The 16,412-nt window shown below is 47.2% G+C and overlaps 19 non-coding genes across 19 annotated transcripts; all 19 read left to right on the top strand.

Moving 5' to 3' along the window:
- Window positions 1-114: 114 nt before the first annotated feature.
- trnag-gcc (transfer RNA glycine (anticodon GCC)) lies at window positions 115-185 on the top strand. The gene has a single exon. It is a non-coding gene; the product is annotated as a tRNA-Gly (tRNA).
- A 1,511-nt stretch (window positions 186-1,696) lies between these two features.
- trnag-gcc (transfer RNA glycine (anticodon GCC)) lies at window positions 1,697-1,767 on the top strand. Its single transcript has one exon. It is a non-coding gene; the product is annotated as a tRNA-Gly (tRNA).
- Window positions 1,768-1,903: 136 nt separating this feature from the next.
- trnag-gcc (transfer RNA glycine (anticodon GCC)) lies at window positions 1,904-1,974 on the top strand. Its single transcript has one exon. It is a non-coding gene; the product is annotated as a tRNA-Gly (tRNA).
- Window positions 1,975-3,485: 1,511 nt separating this feature from the next.
- trnag-gcc (transfer RNA glycine (anticodon GCC)) lies at window positions 3,486-3,556 on the top strand. Its single transcript has one exon. It is a non-coding gene; the product is annotated as a tRNA-Gly (tRNA).
- Window positions 3,557-3,698: 142 nt separating this feature from the next.
- trnag-gcc (transfer RNA glycine (anticodon GCC)) lies at window positions 3,699-3,769 on the top strand. The gene has a single exon. It is a non-coding gene; the product is annotated as a tRNA-Gly (tRNA).
- Window positions 3,770-5,280: 1,511 nt separating this feature from the next.
- Window positions 5,281-5,351, top strand: trnag-gcc (transfer RNA glycine (anticodon GCC)). Its single transcript has one exon. It is a non-coding gene; the product is annotated as a tRNA-Gly (tRNA).
- Window positions 5,352-5,487: 136 nt separating this feature from the next.
- Window positions 5,488-5,558, top strand: trnag-gcc (transfer RNA glycine (anticodon GCC)). Its single transcript has one exon. It is a non-coding gene; the product is annotated as a tRNA-Gly (tRNA).
- A 1,511-nt stretch (window positions 5,559-7,069) lies between these two features.
- On the top strand, window positions 7,070-7,140 carry trnag-gcc (transfer RNA glycine (anticodon GCC)). The gene has a single exon. It is a non-coding gene; the product is annotated as a tRNA-Gly (tRNA).
- A 136-nt stretch (window positions 7,141-7,276) lies between these two features.
- trnag-gcc (transfer RNA glycine (anticodon GCC)) lies at window positions 7,277-7,347 on the top strand. The gene has a single exon. It is a non-coding gene; the product is annotated as a tRNA-Gly (tRNA).
- Window positions 7,348-8,858: 1,511 nt separating this feature from the next.
- On the top strand, window positions 8,859-8,929 carry trnag-gcc (transfer RNA glycine (anticodon GCC)). The gene has a single exon. It is a non-coding gene; the product is annotated as a tRNA-Gly (tRNA).
- Window positions 8,930-9,071: 142 nt separating this feature from the next.
- trnag-gcc (transfer RNA glycine (anticodon GCC)) lies at window positions 9,072-9,142 on the top strand. Its single transcript has one exon. It is a non-coding gene; the product is annotated as a tRNA-Gly (tRNA).
- Window positions 9,143-10,653: 1,511 nt separating this feature from the next.
- On the top strand, window positions 10,654-10,724 carry trnag-gcc (transfer RNA glycine (anticodon GCC)). The gene has a single exon. It is a non-coding gene; the product is annotated as a tRNA-Gly (tRNA).
- Window positions 10,725-10,860: 136 nt separating this feature from the next.
- On the top strand, window positions 10,861-10,931 carry trnag-gcc (transfer RNA glycine (anticodon GCC)). Its single transcript has one exon. It is a non-coding gene; the product is annotated as a tRNA-Gly (tRNA).
- Window positions 10,932-12,442: 1,511 nt separating this feature from the next.
- On the top strand, window positions 12,443-12,513 carry trnag-gcc (transfer RNA glycine (anticodon GCC)). Its single transcript has one exon. It is a non-coding gene; the product is annotated as a tRNA-Gly (tRNA).
- A 136-nt stretch (window positions 12,514-12,649) lies between these two features.
- On the top strand, window positions 12,650-12,720 carry trnag-gcc (transfer RNA glycine (anticodon GCC)). Its single transcript has one exon. It is a non-coding gene; the product is annotated as a tRNA-Gly (tRNA).
- Window positions 12,721-14,231: 1,511 nt separating this feature from the next.
- On the top strand, window positions 14,232-14,302 carry trnag-gcc (transfer RNA glycine (anticodon GCC)). The gene has a single exon. It is a non-coding gene; the product is annotated as a tRNA-Gly (tRNA).
- Window positions 14,303-14,444: 142 nt separating this feature from the next.
- trnag-gcc (transfer RNA glycine (anticodon GCC)) lies at window positions 14,445-14,515 on the top strand. Its single transcript has one exon. It is a non-coding gene; the product is annotated as a tRNA-Gly (tRNA).
- A 1,511-nt stretch (window positions 14,516-16,026) lies between these two features.
- Window positions 16,027-16,097, top strand: trnag-gcc (transfer RNA glycine (anticodon GCC)). Its single transcript has one exon. It is a non-coding gene; the product is annotated as a tRNA-Gly (tRNA).
- A 136-nt stretch (window positions 16,098-16,233) lies between these two features.
- On the top strand, window positions 16,234-16,304 carry trnag-gcc (transfer RNA glycine (anticodon GCC)). Its single transcript has one exon. It is a non-coding gene; the product is annotated as a tRNA-Gly (tRNA).
- The last annotated feature ends 108 nt before the right edge of the window (window positions 16,305-16,412 follow it).

Below are 16,412 nucleotides of genomic sequence, written 5' to 3'. Positions count from 1 at the left end.
TGTTGTTGTTGTGTGTGTGTGTGAGCAGCATTGAATTTGCTGCTGCAAATGAGGAACATTTCTTTGCATGTGAAAGCACTGGTTGGAAGAAATGAGCACTTTCTTCTGCTCTGTGCATTGGTGGTTCAGTGGTAGAATTCTCGCCTGCCACGCGGGAGGCCCGGGTTCGATTCCCGGCCAATGCAAAGCTCCTCCTTTTTCATTCCTCTCTCCATTCAGCCCACACTCTTTCTTTCTTTGCAATTCTGTACTGCCCAGCCACTTCAACCACCTCAATCTCTTTTCCATTTGCCTCATGCTAATTTTCAACATCTGTTTCACTTTTCCTTTTTCTTTCTCTTCCAACGCTCAACAGCTGCAAACACACACTCACATTCAAATACCACGCTCCTCATCGCACTTCTCGCAAAGCCATCTACGCTCCTCACCCTTCACCTCACTTTTACCTTCACTCTCTGCAGCAAACTTCAAAGAAACTTTTCACAACTTGATCATTTTTACTTGGCTCTCTTTTAAAACACACTTCGCTTCTTACCATCAATTCCTTCTCGGGCATGCACATACTCTGCACACACTGCAATATCAACTGCAGCCACAAACAACAACAAAGCACATTGAAATTGCGCCGTGCATGTAGGGAAACATGCCCAGGCTCTTCACAGTGCTGTTTTCAATCCGAAATGGGTGGAGACACAGTCTCACTTTGCTCTTTTGCAGAGTCCAATTGGAGATTAACACTTTGTTGACCTGAGGTAAATTTGCTGAGAAGCTATCTGCTCTTTGGAGCCCCTTCTACTGGAAGTAGAAGAGTGGCAGCTTCACCAATCTTTCTAAAAGTCTGACCATTCTCATCATCAGCTCCTGCTGGCTCACCCCATCTTTCCCTCCCTCACAAAGCGTGACATACGTCCGAGAACTTGGTGAGCAGCATGACACACAGGGAACAGGGCGGAGGATGTGACAGCATTATGGCAATGCTGTTGGGCTTATGATGCAGAGGCATGCATAGCTCATTGCTGAGTTGAAATCTCACCAAGGCTGGCAATGACTTCAAAACAATCGTCTAAACACAGGTCGCGATTGAGAATTGCTTGCGGCGGATGTGAAGTGACGCTTGCCTTTGTTTGAAAGCCACCTGGGGCCTTCGCACCATGTTTAGCAGGGCAATAGGGGAAGTAACACACATGGCTGGAAAATAACAAGAGTGGAAGCCAAATTTCTTTGGCAGCAAGAATCGAGATTCCACGAAGTGTTGAAAGTGGCAGCTTGGCCTGGTGTAGCACTGGGTGGCGGCTTTGAAGCAATGTAGCGCCTGGAAGATGTTGCAGAGTGGCATGAGGCAATATTGTAGTGGTGTGAAGTGAGTGTAAAGAGACAGTGTGCAAGTGATTTGAGCAAGTTTTAAGCGTGTTTAGATTGATGTGGTGAAAGCAGTGGCATATTTGGGAGAAGGAGGCTGTGTGAGAGGGGGATTGTTGCAGAGTGCATGTGTTTTGGAGGAAGGTTGAAAGTTTGAGATGTGGTTGTGAATGAAAGGAAGGTGTTGAGCAGCATGAGAGGCTTGTGAGATGTTGCGTGTGAGATTTGAGTGAGAGCATTTGTGGGCATTTGGGGAATGAAAAGACAAAGTCTGAAAATTGTAATGCTGCTGAGTGTGAAGAAAGAGAGAGCATGTGGGGGTGAAAGAACCGGAGCAGCATTGGTGGTTCAGTGGTAGAATTCTCGCCTGCCACGCGGGAGGCCCGGGTTCGATTCCCGGCCAATGCACGAGCAGTAGTTAATTTCTCTGTGTTGTTGTTGTGTGTGTGTGTGAGCAGCATTGAATTTGCTGCTGCAAATGAGGAACATTTCTTTGCATGTGAAAGCACTGGTTGGAAGAAATGAGCACTTTCTTCTGCTCTGTGCATTGGTGGTTCAGTGGTAGAATTCTCGCCTGCCACGCGGGAGGCCCGGGTTCGATTCCCGGCCAATGCAAAGCTCCTCCTTTTTCATTCCTCTCTCCATTCAGCCCACACTCTTTCTTTCTTTGCAATTCTGTACTGCCCAGCCACTTCAACCACCTCAATCTCTTTTCCATTTGCCTCATGCTAATTTTCAACATCTGTTTCACTTTTCCTTTTTCTTTCTCTTCCAACACTCAACAGCTGCAAACACACACTCACATTCAAATACCACGCTCCTCATCGCACTTCTCGCAAAGCCATCTACGCTCCTCACCCTTCACCTCACTTTTACCTTCACTCTCTGCAGCAAACTTCAAAGAAACTTTTCACAACTTGATCATTTTTACTTGGCTCTCTTTTAAAACACACTTCGCTTCTTACCATCAATTCCTTCTCGGGCATGCACATACTCTGCACACACTGCAATATCAACTGCAGCCACAAACAACAACAAAGCACATTGAAATTGCGCCGTGCATGTAGGGAAACATGCCCAGGCTCTTCACAGTGCTGTTTTCAATCCGAAATGGGTGGAGACACAGTCTCACTTTGCTCTTTTGCAGAGTCCAATTGGAGATTAACACTTTGTTGACCTGAGGTAAATTTGCTGAGAAGCTATCTGCTCTTTGGAGCCCCTTCTACTGGAAGTAGAAGAGTGGCAGCTTCACCAATCTTTCTAAAAGTCTGACCATTCTCATCATCAGCTCCTGCTGGCTCACCCCATCTTTCCCTCCCTCACAAAGCGTGACATACGTCCGAGAACTTGGTGAGCAGCATGACACACAGGGAACAGGGCGGAGGATGTGACAGCATTATGGCAATGCTGTTGGGCTTATGATGCAGAGGCATGCATAGCTCATTGCTGAGTTGAAATCTCACCAAGGCTGGCAATGACTTCAAAACAATCGTCTAAACACAGGTCGCGATTGAGAATTGCTTGCGGCGGATGTGAAGTGACGCTTGCCTTTGTTTGAAAGCCACCTGGGGCCTTCGCACCATGTTTAGCAGGGCAATAGGGGAAGTAACACACATGGCTGGAAAATAACAAGAGTGGAAGCCAAATTTCTTTGGCAGCAAGAATCGAGATTCCACGAAGTGTTGAAAGTGGCAGCTTGGCCTGGTGTAGCACTGGGTGGCGGCTTTGAAGCAATGTAGCGCCTGGAAGATGTTGCAGAGTGGCATGAGGCGATATTGTAGTGGTGTGAAGTGAGTGTAAAGAGACAGTGTGCAAGTGATTTGAGCAAGTTTTAAGCGTGTTTAGATTGATGTGGTGAAAGCAGTGGCATATTTGGGAGAAGGAGGCTGTGTGAGAGGGGGATTGTTGCAGAGTGCATGTGTTTTGGAGGAAGGTTGAAAGTTTGAGATGTGGTTGTGAATGAAAGGAAGGTGTTGAGCAGCATGAGAGGCTTGTGAGATGTTGCGTGTGAGATTTGAGTGAGAGCATTTGTGGGCATTTGGGGAATGAAAGGAGAAAGTGAGAAAATTGTAATGCTGCTGAGTGTGAAGAAAGAGAGAGCATGTGGGGGTGAAAGAACCGGAGCAGCATTGGTGGTTCAGTGGTAGAATTCTCGCCTGCCACGCGGGAGGCCTGGGTTCGATTCCCGGCCAATGCACGAGCAGTAGTTAATTTCTCTGTGTTGCTGTTGTTGTTGTGTGTGTGTGTGAGCAGCATTGAATTTGCTGCTGCAAATGAGGAACATTTCTTTGCATGTGAAAGCACTGGTTGGAAGAAATGAGCACTTTCTTCTGCTCTGTGCATTGGTGGTTCAGTGGTAGAATTCTCGCCTGCCACGCGGGAGGCCCGGGTTCGATTCCCGGCCAATGCAAAGCTCCTCCTTTTTCATTCCTCTCTCCATTCAGCCCACACTCTTTCTTTCTTTGCAATTCTGTACTGCCCAGCCACTTCAACCACCTCAATCTCTTTTCCATTTGCCTCATGCTAATTTTCAACATCTGTTTCACTTTTCCTTTTTCTTTCTCTTCCAACGCTCAACAGCTGCAAACACACACTCACATTCAAATACCACGCTCCTCATCGCACTTCTCGCAAAGCCATCTACGCTCCTCACCCTTCACCTCACTTTTACCTTCACTCTCTGCAGCAAACTTCAAAGAAACTTTTCACAACTTGATCATTTTTACTTGGCTCTCTTTTAAAACACACTTCGCTTCTTACCATCAATTCCTTCTCGGGCATGCACATACTCTGCACACACTGCAATATCAACTGCAGCCACAAACAACAACAAAGCACATTGAAATTGCGCCGTGCATGTAGGGAAACATGCCCAGGCTCTTCACAGTGCTGTTTTCAATCCGAAATGGGTGGAGACACAGTCTCACTTTGCTCTTTTGCAGAGTCCAATTGGAGATTAACACTTTGTTGACCTGAGGTAAATTTGCTGAGAAGCTATCTGCTCTTTGGAGCCCCTTCTACTGGAAGTAGAAGAGTGGCAGCTTCACCAATCTTTCTAAAAGTCTGACCATTCTCATCATCAGCTCCTGCTGGCTCACCCCATCTTTCCCTCCCTCACAAAGCGTGACATACGTCCGAGAACTTGGTGAGCAGCATGACACACAGGGAACAGGGCGGAGGATGTGACAGCATTATGGCAATGCTGTTGGGCTTATGATGCAGAGGCATGCATAGCTCATTGCTGAGTTGAAATCTCACCAAGGCTGGCAATGACTTCAAAACAATCGTCTAAACACAGGTCGCGATTGAGAATTGCTTGCGGCGGATGTGAAGTGACGCTTGCCTTTGTTTGAAAGCCACCTGGGGCCTTCGCACCATGTTTAGCAGGGCAATAGGGGAAGTAACACACATGGCTGGAAAATAACAAGAGTGGAAGCCAAATTTCTTTGGCAGCAAGAATCGAGATTCCACGAAGTGTTGAAAGTGGCAGCTTGGCCTGGTGTAGCACTGGGTGGCGGCTTTGAAGCAATGTAGCGCCTGGAAGATGTTGCAGAGTGGCATGAGGCAATATTGTAGTGGTGTGAAGTGAGTGTAAAGAGACAGTGTGCAAGTGATTTGAGCAAGTTTTAAGCGTGTTTAGATTGATGTGGTGAAAGCAGTGGCATATTTGGGAGAAGGAGGCTGTGTGAGAGGGGGATTGTTGCAGAGTGCATGTGTTTTGGAGGAAGGTTGAAAGTTTGAGATGTGGTTGTGAATGAAAGGAAGGTGTTGAGCAGCATGAGAGGCTTGTGAGATGTTGCGTGTGAGATTTGAGTGAGAGCATTTGTGGGCATTTGGGGAATGAAAAGACAAAGTCTGAAAATTGTAATGCTGCTGAGTGTGAAGAAAGAGAGAGCATGTGGGGGTGAAAGAACCGGAGCAGCATTGGTGGTTCAGTGGTAGAATTCTCGCCTGCCACGCGGGAGGCCCGGGTTCGATTCCTGGCCAATGCACGAGCAGTAGTTAATTTCTCTGTGTTGTTGTTGTGTGTGTGTGTGAGCAGCATTGAATTTGCTGCTGCAAATGAGGAACATTTCTTTGCATGTGAAAGCACTGGTTGGAAGAAATGAGCACTTTCTTCTGCTCTGTGCATTGGTGGTTCAGTGGTAGAATTCTCGCCTGCCACGCGGGAGGCCCGGGTTCGATTCCCGGCCAATGCAAAGCTCCTCCTTTTTCATTCCTCTCTCCATTCAGCCCACACTCTTTCTTTCTTTGCAATTCTGTACTGCCCAGCCACTTCAACCACCTCAATCTCTTTTCCATTTGCCTCATGCTAATTTTCAACATCTGTTTCACTTTTCCTTTTTCTTTCTCTTCCAACACTCAACAGCTGCAAACACACACTCACATTCAAATACCACGCTCCTCATCGCACTTCTCGCAAAGCCATCTACGCTCCTCACCCTTCACCTCACTTTTACCTTCACTCTCTGCAGCAAACTTCAAAGAAACTTTTCACAACTTGATCATTTTTACTTGGCTCTCTTTTAAAACACACTTCGCTTCTTACCATCAATTCCTTCTCGGGCATGCACATACTCTGCACACACTGCAATATCAACTGCAGCCACAAACAACAACAAAGCACATTGAAATTGCGCCGTGCATGTAGGGAAACATGCCCAGGCTCTTCACAGTGCTGTTTTCAATCCGAAATGGGTGGAGACACAGTCTCACTTTGCTCTTTTGCAGAGTCCAATTGGAGATTAACACTTTGTTGACCTGAGGTAAATTTGCTGAGAAGCTATCTGCTCTTTGGAGCCCCTTCTACTGGAAGTAGAAGAGTGGCAGCTTCACCAATCTTTCTAAAAGTCTGACCATTCTCATCATCAGCTCCTGCTGGCTCACCCCATCTTTCCCTCCCTCACAAAGCGTGACATACGTCCGAGAACTTGGTGAGCAGCATGACACACAGGGAACAGGGCGGAGGATGTGACAGCATTATGGCAATGCTGTTGGGCTTATGATGCAGAGGCATGCATAGCTCATTGCTGAGTTGAAATCTCACCAAGGCTGGCAATGACTTCAAAACAATCGTCTAAACACAGGTCGCGATTGAGAATTGCTTGCGGCGGATGTGAAGTGACGCTTGCCTTTGTTTGAAAGCCACCTGGGGCCTTCGCACCATGTTTAGCAGGGCAATAGGGGAAGTAACACACATGGCTGGAAAATAACAAGAGTGGAAGCCAAATTTCTTTGGCAGCAAGAATCGAGATTCCACGAAGTGTTGAAAGTGGCAGCTTGGCCTGGTGTAGCACTGGGTGGCGGCTTTGAAGCAATGTAGCGCCTGGAAGATGTTGCAGAGTGGCATGAGGCGATATTGTAGTGGTGTGAAGTGAGTGTAAAGAGACAGTGTGCAAGTGATTTGAGCAAGTTTTAAGCGTGTTTAGATTGATGTGGTGAAAGCAGTGGCATATTTGGGAGAAGGAGGCTGTGTGAGAGGGGGATTGTTGCAGAGTGCATGTGTTTTGGAGGAAGGTTGAAAGTTTGAGATGTGGTTGTGAATGAAAGGAAGGTGTTGAGCAGCATGAGAGGCTTGTGAGATGTTGCGTGTGAGATTTGAGTGAGAGCATTTGTGGGCATTTGGGGAATGAAAGGAGAAAGTGAGAAAATTGTAATGCTGCTGAGTGTGAAGAAAGAGAGAGCATGTGGGGGTGAAAGAACCGGAGCAGCATTGGTGGTTCAGTGGTAGAATTCTCGCCTGCCACGCGGGAGGCCCGGGTTCGATTCCCGGCCAATGCACGAGCAGTAGTTAATTTCTCTGTGTTGTTGTTGTGTGTGTGTGTGAGCAGCATTGAATTTGCTGCTGCAAATGAGGAACATTTCTTTGCATGTGAAAGCACTGGTTGGAAGAAATGAGCACTTTCTTCTGCTCTGTGCATTGGTGGTTCAGTGGTAGAATTCTCGCCTGCCACGCGGGAGGCCCGGGTTCGATTCCCGGCCAATGCAAAGCTCCTCCTTTTTCATTCCTCTCTCCATTCAGCCCACACTCTTTCTTTCTTTGCAATTCTGTACTGCCCAGCCACTTCAACCACCTCAATCTCTTTTCCATTTGCCTCATGCTAATTTTCAACATCTGTTTCACTTTTCCTTTTTCTTTCTCTTCCAACACTCAACAGCTGCAAACACACACTCACATTCAAATACCACGCTCCTCATCGCACTTCTCGCAAAGCCATCTACGCTCCTCACCCTTCACCTCACTTTTACCTTCACTCTCTGCAGCAAACTTCAAAGAAACTTTTCACAACTTGATCATTTTTACTTGGCTCTCTTTTAAAACACACTTCGCTTCTTACCATCAATTCCTTCTCGGGCATGCACATACTCTGCACACACTGCAATATCAACTGCAGCCACAAACAACAACAAAGCACATTGAAATTGCGCCGTGCATGTAGGGAAACATGCCCAGGCTCTTCACAGTGCTGTTTTCAATCCGAAATGGGTGGAGACACAGTCTCACTTTGCTCTTTTGCAGAGTCCAATTGGAGATTAACACTTTGTTGACCTGAGGTAAATTTGCTGAGAAGCTATCTGCTCTTTGGAGCCCCTTCTACTGGAAGTAGAAGAGTGGCAGCTTCACCAATCTTTCTAAAAGTCTGACCATTCTCATCATCAGCTCCTGCTGGCTCACCCCATCTTTCCCTCCCTCACAAAGCGTGACATACGTCCGAGAACTTGGTGAGCAGCATGACACACAGGGAACAGGGCGGAGGATGTGACAGCATTATGGCAATGCTGTTGGGCTTATGATGCAGAGGCATGCATAGCTCATTGCTGAGTTGAAATCTCACCAAGGCTGGCAATGACTTCAAAACAATCGTCTAAACACAGGTCGCGATTGAGAATTGCTTGCGGCGGATGTGAAGTGACGCTTGCCTTTGTTTGAAAGCCACCTGGGGCCTTCGCACCATGTTTAGCAGGGCAATAGGGGAAGTAACACACATGGCTGGAAAATAACAAGAGTGGAAGCCAAATTTCTTTGGCAGCAAGAATCGAGATTCCACGAAGTGTTGAAAGTGGCAGCTTGGCCTGGTGTAGCACTGGGTGGCGGCTTTGAAGCAATGTAGCGCCTGGAAGATGTTGCAGAGTGGCATGAGGCGATATTGTAGTGGTGTGAAGTGAGTGTAAAGAGACAGTGTGCAAGTGATTTGAGCAAGTTTTAAGCGTGTTTAGATTGATGTGGTGAAAGCAGTGGCATATTTGGGAGAAGGAGGCTGTGTGAGAGGGGGATTGTTGCAGAGTGCATGTGTTTTGGAGGAAGGTTGAAAGTTTGAGATGTGGTTGTGAATGAAAGGAAGGTGTTGAGCAGCATGAGAGGCTTGTGAGATGTTGCGTGTGAGATTTGAGTGAGAGCATTTGTGGGCATTTGGGGAATGAAAGGAGAAAGTGAGAAAATTGTAATGCTGCTGAGTGTGAAGAAAGAGAGAGCATGTGGGGGTGAAAGAACCGGAGCAGCATTGGTGGTTCAGTGGTAGAATTCTCGCCTGCCACGCGGGAGGCCCGGGTTCGATTCCCGGCCAATGCACGAGCAGTAGTTAATTTCTCTGTGTTGCTGTTGTTGTTGTGTGTGTGTGTGAGCAGCATTGAATTTGCTGCTGCAAATGAGGAACATTTCTTTGCATGTGAAAGCACTGGTTGGAAGAAATGAGCACTTTCTTCTGCTCTGTGCATTGGTGGTTCAGTGGTAGAATTCTCGCCTGCCACGCGGGAGGCCCGGGTTCGATTCCCGGCCAATGCAAAGCTCCTCCTTTTTCATTCCTCTCTCCATTCAGCCCACACTCTTTCTTTCTTTGCAATTCTGTACTGCCCAGCCACTTCAACCACCTCAATCTCTTTTCCATTTGCCTCATGCTAATTTTCAACATCTGTTTCACTTTTCCTTTTTCTTTCTCTTCCAACACTCAACAGCTGCAAACACACACTCACATTCAAATACCACGCTCCTCATCGCACTTCTCGCAAAGCCATCTACGCTCCTCACCCTTCACCTCACTTTTACCTTCACTCTCTGCAGCAAACTTCAAAGAAACTTTTCACAACTTGATCATTTTTACTTGGCTCTCTTTTAAAACACACTTCGCTTCTTACCATCAATTCCTTCTCGGGCATGCACATACTCTGCACACACTGCAATATCAACTGCAGCCACAAACAACAACAAAGCACATTGAAATTGCGCCGTGCATGTAGGGAAACATGCCCAGGCTCTTCACAGTGCTGTTTTCAATCCGAAATGGGTGGAGACACAGTCTCACTTTGCTCTTTTGCAGAGTCCAATTGGAGATTAACACTTTGTTGACCTGAGGTAAATTTGCTGAGAAGCTATCTGCTCTTTGGAGCCCCTTCTACTGGAAGTAGAAGAGTGGCAGCTTCACCAATCTTTCTAAAAGTCTGACCATTCTCATCATCAGCTCCTGCTGGCTCACCCCATCTTTCCCTCCCTCACAAAGCGTGACATACGTCCGAGAACTTGGTGAGCAGCATGACACACAGGGAACAGGGCGGAGGATGTGACAGCATTATGGCAATGCTGTTGGGCTTATGATGCAGAGGCATGCATAGCTCATTGCTGAGTTGAAATCTCACCAAGGCTGGCAATGACTTCAAAACAATCGTCTAAACACAGGTCGCGATTGAGAATTGCTTGCGGCGGATGTGAAGTGACGCTTGCCTTTGTTTGAAAGCCACCTGGGGCCTTCGCACCATGTTTAGCAGGGCAATAGGGGAAGTAACACACATGGCTGGAAAATAACAAGAGTGGAAGCCAAATTTCTTTGGCAGCAAGAATCGAGATTCCACGAAGTGTTGAAAGTGGCAGCTTGGCCTGGTGTAGCACTGGGTGGCGGCTTTGAAGCAATGTAGCGCCTGGAAGATGTTGCAGAGTGGCATGAGGCGATATTGTAGTGGTGTGAAGTGAGTGTAAAGAGACAGTGTGCAAGTGATTTGAGCAAGTTTTAAGCGTGTTTAGATTGATGTGGTGAAAGCAGTGGCATATTTGGGAGAAGGAGGCTGTGTGAGAGGGGGATTGTTGCAGAGTGCATGTGTTTTGGAGGAAGGTTGAAAGTTTGAGATGTGGTTGTGAATGAAAGGAAGGTGTTGAGCAGCATGAGAGGCTTGTGAGATGTTGCGTGTGAGATTTGAGTGAGAGCATTTGTGGGCATTTGGGGAATGAAAGGAGAAAGTGAGAAAATTGTAATGCTGCTGAGTGTGAAGAAAGAGAGAGCATGTGGGGGTGAAAGAACCGGAGCAGCATTGGTGGTTCAGTGGTAGAATTCTCGCCTGCCACGCGGGAGGCCCGGGTTCGATTCCCGGCCAATGCACGAGCAGTAGTTAATTTCTCTGTGTTGTTGTTGTGTGTGTGTGTGAGCAGCATTGAATTTGCTGCTGCAAATGAGGAACATTTCTTTGCATGTGAAAGCACTGGTTGGAAGAAATGAGCACTTTCTTCTGCTCTGTGCATTGGTGGTTCAGTGGTAGAATTCTCGCCTGCCACGCGGGAGGCCCGGGTTCGATTCCCGGCCAATGCAAAGCTCCTCCTTTTTCATTCCTCTCTCCATTCAGCCCACACTCTTTCTTTCTTTGCAATTCTGTACTGCCCAGCCACTTCAACCACCTCAATCTCTTTTCCATTTGCCTCATGCTAATTTTCAACATCTGTTTCACTTTTCCTTTTTCTTTCTCTTCCAACACTCAACAGCTGCAAACACACACTCACATTCAAATACCACGCTCCTCATCGCACTTCTCGCAAAGCCATCTACGCTCCTCACCCTTCACCTCACTTTTACCTTCACTCTCTGCAGCAAACTTCAAAGAAACTTTTCACAACTTGATCATTTTTACTTGGCTCTCTTTTAAAACACACTTCGCTTCTTACCATCAATTCCTTCTCGGGCATGCACATACTCTGCACACACTGCAATATCAACTGCAGCCACAAACAACAACAAAGCACATTGAAATTGCGCCGTGCATGTAGGGAAACATGCCCAGGCTCTTCACAGTGCTGTTTTCAATCCGAAATGGGTGGAGACACAGTCTCACTTTGCTCTTTTGCAGAGTCCAATTGGAGATTAACACTTTGTTGACCTGAGGTAAATTTGCTGAGAAGCTATCTGCTCTTTGGAGCCCCTTCTACTGGAAGTAGAAGAGTGGCAGCTTCACCAATCTTTCTAAAAGTCTGACCATTCTCATCATCAGCTCCTGCTGGCTCACCCCATCTTTCCCTCCCTCACAAAGCGTGACATACGTCCGAGAACTTGGTGAGCAGCATGACACACAGGGAACAGGGCGGAGGATGTGACAGCATTATGGCAATGCTGTTGGGCTTATGATGCAGAGGCATGCATAGCTCATTGCTGAGTTGAAATCTCACCAAGGCTGGCAATGACTTCAAAACAATCGTCTAAACACAGGTCGCGATTGAGAATTGCTTGCGGCGGATGTGAAGTGACGCTTGCCTTTGTTTGAAAGCCACCTGGGGCCTTCGCACCATGTTTAGCAGGGCAATAGGGGAAGTAACACACATGGCTGGAAAATAACAAGAGTGGAAGCCAAATTTCTTTGGCAGCAAGAATCGAGATTCCACGAAGTGTTGAAAGTGGCAGCTTGGCCTGGTGTAGCACTGGGTGGCGGCTTTGAAGCAATGTAGCGCCTGGAAGATGTTGCAGAGTGGCATGAGGCGATATTGTAGTGGTGTGAAGTGAGTGTAAAGAGACAGTGTGCAAGTGATTTGAGCAAGTTTTAAGCGTGTTTAGATTGATGTGGTGAAAGCAGTGGCATATTTGGGAGAAGGAGGCTGTGTGAGAGGGGGATTGTTGCAGAGTGCATGTGTTTTGGAGGAAGGTTGAAAGTTTGAGATGTGGTTGTGAATGAAAGGAAGGTGTTGAGCAGCATGAGAGGCTTGTGAGATGTTGCGTGTGAGATTTGAGTGAGAGCATTTGTGGGCATTTGGGGAATGAAAGGAGAAAGTGAGAAAATTGTAATGCTGCTGAGTGTGAAGAAAGAGAGAGCATGTGGGGGTGAAAGAACCGGAGCAGCATTGGTGGTTCAGTGGTAGAATTCTCGCCTGCCACGCGGGAGGCCCGGGTTCGATTCCCGGCCAATGCACGAGCAGTAGTTAATTTCTCTGTGTTGTTGTTGTGTGTGTGTGTGAGCAGCATTGAATTTGCTGCTGCAAATGAGGAACATTTCTTTGCATGTGAAAGCACTGGTTGGAAGAAATGAGCACTTTCTTCTGCTCTGTGCATTGGTGGTTCAGTGGTAGAATTCTCGCCTGCCACGCGGGAGGCCCGGGTTCGATTCCCGGCCAATGCAAAGCTCCTCCTTTTTCATTCCTCTCTCCATTCAGCCCACACTCTTTCTTTCTTTGCAATTCTGTACTGCCCAGCCACTTCAACCACCTCAATCTCTTTTCCATTTGCCTCATGCTAATTTTCAACATCTGTTTCACTTTTCCTTTTTCTTTCTCTTCCAACACTCAACAGCTGCAAACACACACTCACATTCAAATACCACGCTCCTCATCGCACTTCTCGCAAAGCCATCTACGCTCCTCACCCTTCACCTCACTTTTACCTTCACTCTCTGCAGCAAACTTCAAAGAAACTTTTCACAACTTGATCATTTTTACTTGGCTCTCTTTTAAAACACACTTCGCTTCTTACCATCAATTCCTTCTCGGGCATGCACATACTCTGCACACACTGCAATATCAACTGCAGCCACAAACAACAACAAAGCACATTGAAATTGCGCCGTGCATGTAGGGAAACATGCCCAGGCTCTTCACAGTGCTGTTTTCAATCCGAAATGGGTGGAGACACAGTCTCACTTTGCTCTTTTGCAGAGTCCAATTGGAGATTAACACTTTGTTGACCTGAGGTAAATTTGCTGAGAAGCTATCTGCTCTTTGGAGCCCCTTCTACTGGAAGTAGAAGAGTGGCAGCTTCACCAATCTTTCTAAAAGTCTGACCATTCTCATCATCAGCTCCTGCTGGCTCACCCCATCTTTCCCTCCCTCACAAAGCGTGACATACGTCCGAGAACTTGGTGAGCAGCATGACACACAGGGAACAGGGCGGAGGATGTGACAGCATTATGGCAATGCTGTTGGGCTTATGATGCAGAGGCATGCATAGCTCATTGCTGAGTTGAAATCTCACCAAGGCTGGCAATGACTTCAAAACAATCGTCTAAACACAGGTCGCGATTGAGAATTGCTTGCGGCGGATGTGAAGTGACGCTTGCCTTTGTTTGAAAGCCACCTGGGGCCTTCGCACCATGTTTAGCAGGGCAATAGGGGAAGTAACACACATGGCTGGAAAATAACAAGAGTGGAAGCCAAATTTCTTTGGCAGCAAGAATCGAGATTCCACGAAGTGTTGAAAGTGGCAGCTTGGCCTGGTGTAGCACTGGGTGGCGGCTTTGAAGCAATGTAGCGCCTGGAAGATGTTGCAGAGTGGCATGAGGCGATATTGTAGTGGTGTGAAGTGAGTGTAAAGAGACAGTGTGCAAGTGATTTGAGCAAGTTTTAAGCGTGTTTAGATTGATGTGGTGAAAGCAGTGGCATATTTGGGAGAAGGAGGCTGTGTGAGAGGGGGATTGTTGCAGAGTGCATGTGTTTTGGAGGAAGGTTGAAAGTTTGAGATGTGGTTGTGAATGAAAGGAAGGTGTTGAGCAGCATGAGAGGCTTGTGAGATGTTGCGTGTGAGATTTGAGTGAGAGCATTTGTGGGCATTTGGGGAATGAAAAGACAAAGTCTGAAAATTGTAATGCTGCTGAGTGTGAAGAAAGAGAGAGCATGTGGGGGTGAAAGAACCGGAGCAGCATTGGTGGTTCAGTGGTAGAATTCTCGCCTGCCACGCGGGAGGCCTGGGTTCGATTCCCGGCCAATGCACGAGCAGTAGTTAATTTCTCTGTGTTGCTGTTGTTGTTGTGTGTGTGTGTGAGCAGCATTGAATTTGCTGCTGCAAATGAGGAACATTTCTTTGCATGTGAAAGCACTGGTTGGAAGAAATGAGCACTTTCTTCTGCTCTGTGCATTGGTGGTTCAGTGGTAGAATTCTCGCCTGCCACGCGGGAGGCCCGGGTTCGATTCCCGGCCAATGCAAAGCTCCTCCTTTTTCATTCCTCTCTCCATTCAGCCCACACTCTTTCTTTCTTTGCAATTCTGTACTGCCCAGCCACTTCAACCACCTCAATCTCTTTTCCATTTGCCTCATGCTAATTTTCAACATCTGTTTCACTTTTCCTTTTTCTTTCTCTTCCAACACTCAACAGCTGCAAACACACACTCACATTCAAATACCACGCTCCTCATCGCACTTCTCGCAAAGCCATCTACGCTCCTCACCCTTCACCTCACTTTTACCTTCACTCTCTGCAGCAAACTTCAAAGAAACTTTTCACAACTTGATCATTTTTACTTGGCTCTCTTTTAAAACACACTTCGCTTCTTACCATCAATTCCTTCTCGGGCATGCACATACTCTGCACACACTGCAATATCAACTGCAGCCACAAACAACAACAAAGCACATTGAAATTGCGCCGTGCATGTAGGGAAACATGCCCAGGCTCTTCACAGTGCTGTTTTCAATCCGAAATGGGTGGAGACACAGTCTCACTTTGCTCTTTTGCAGAGTCCAATTGGAGATTAACACTTTGTTGACCTGAGGTAAATTTGCTGAGAAGCTATCTGCTCTTTGGAGCCCCTTCTACTGGAAGTAGAAGAGTGGCAGCTTCACCAATCTTTCTAAAAGTCTGACCATTCTCATCATCAGCTCCTGCTGGCTCACCCCATCTTTCCCTCCCTCACAAAGCGTGACATACGTCCGAGAACTTGGTGAGCAGCATGACACACAGGGAACAGGGCGGAGGATGTGACAGCATTATGGCAATGCTGTTGGGCTTATGATGCAGAGGCATGCATAGCTCATTGCTGAGTTGAAATCTCACCAAGGCTGGCAATGACTTCAAAACAATCGTCTAAACACAGGTCGCGATTGAGAATTGCTTGCGGCGGATGTGAAGTGACGCTTGCCTTTGTTTGAAAGCCACCTGGGGCCTTCGCACCATGTTTAGCAGGGCAATAGGGGAAGTAACACACATGGCTGGAAAATAACAAGAGTGGAAGCCAAATTTCTTTGGCAGCAAGAATCGAGATTCCACGAAGTGTTGAAAGTGGCAGCTTGGCCTGGTGCAGCACTGGGTGGCGGCTTTGAAGCAATGTAGCGCCTGGAAGATGTTGCAGAGTGGCATGAGGCGATATTGTAGTGGTGTGAAGTGAGTGTAAAGAGACAGTGTGCAAGTGATTTGAGCAAGTTTTAAGCGTGTTTAGATTGATGTGGTGAAAGCAGTGGCATATTTGGGAGAAGGAGGCTGTGTGAGAGGGGGATTGTTGCAGAGTGCATGTGTTTTGGAGGAAGGTTGAAAGTTTGAGATGTGGTTGTGAATGAAAGGAAGGTGTTGAGCAGCATGAGAGGCTTGTGAGATGTTGCGTGTGAGATTTGAGTGAGAGCATTTGTGGGCATTTGGGGAATGAAAAGACAAAGTCTGAAAATTGTAATGCTGCTGAGTGTGAAGAAAGAGAGAGCATGTGGGGGTGAAAGAACCGGAGCAGCATTGGTGGTTCAGTGGTAGAATTCTCGCCTGCCACGCGGGAGGCCCGGGTTCGATTCCTGGCCAATGCACGAGCAGTAGTTAATTTCTCTGTGTTGTTGTTGTGTGTGTGTGTGAGCAGCATTGAATTTGCTGCTGCAAATGAGGAACATTTCTTTGCATGTGAAAGCACTGGTTGGAAGAAATGAGCACTTTCTTCTGCTCTGTGCATTGGTGGTTCAGTGGTAGAATTCTCGCCTGCCACGCGGGAGGCCCGGGTTCGATTCCCGGCCAATGCAAAGCTCCTCCTTTTTCATTCCTCTCTCCATTCAGCCCACACTCTTTCTTTCTTTGCAATTCTGTACTGCCCAGCCACTTCAACCACCTCAATCTCTTTTCCATTTGCC

Source organism: Mustelus asterias, chromosome 1, assembly GCF_964213995.1.
Source record: "Mustelus asterias chromosome 1, sMusAst1.hap1.1, whole genome shotgun sequence".
In the NCBI taxonomy this organism is placed as follows: domain Eukaryota; kingdom Metazoa; phylum Chordata; class Chondrichthyes; order Carcharhiniformes; family Triakidae; genus Mustelus; species Mustelus asterias.
Note: the sequence above shows the minus strand (reverse complement) of the source record. Positions and strands in the feature narration are given on the sequence as shown.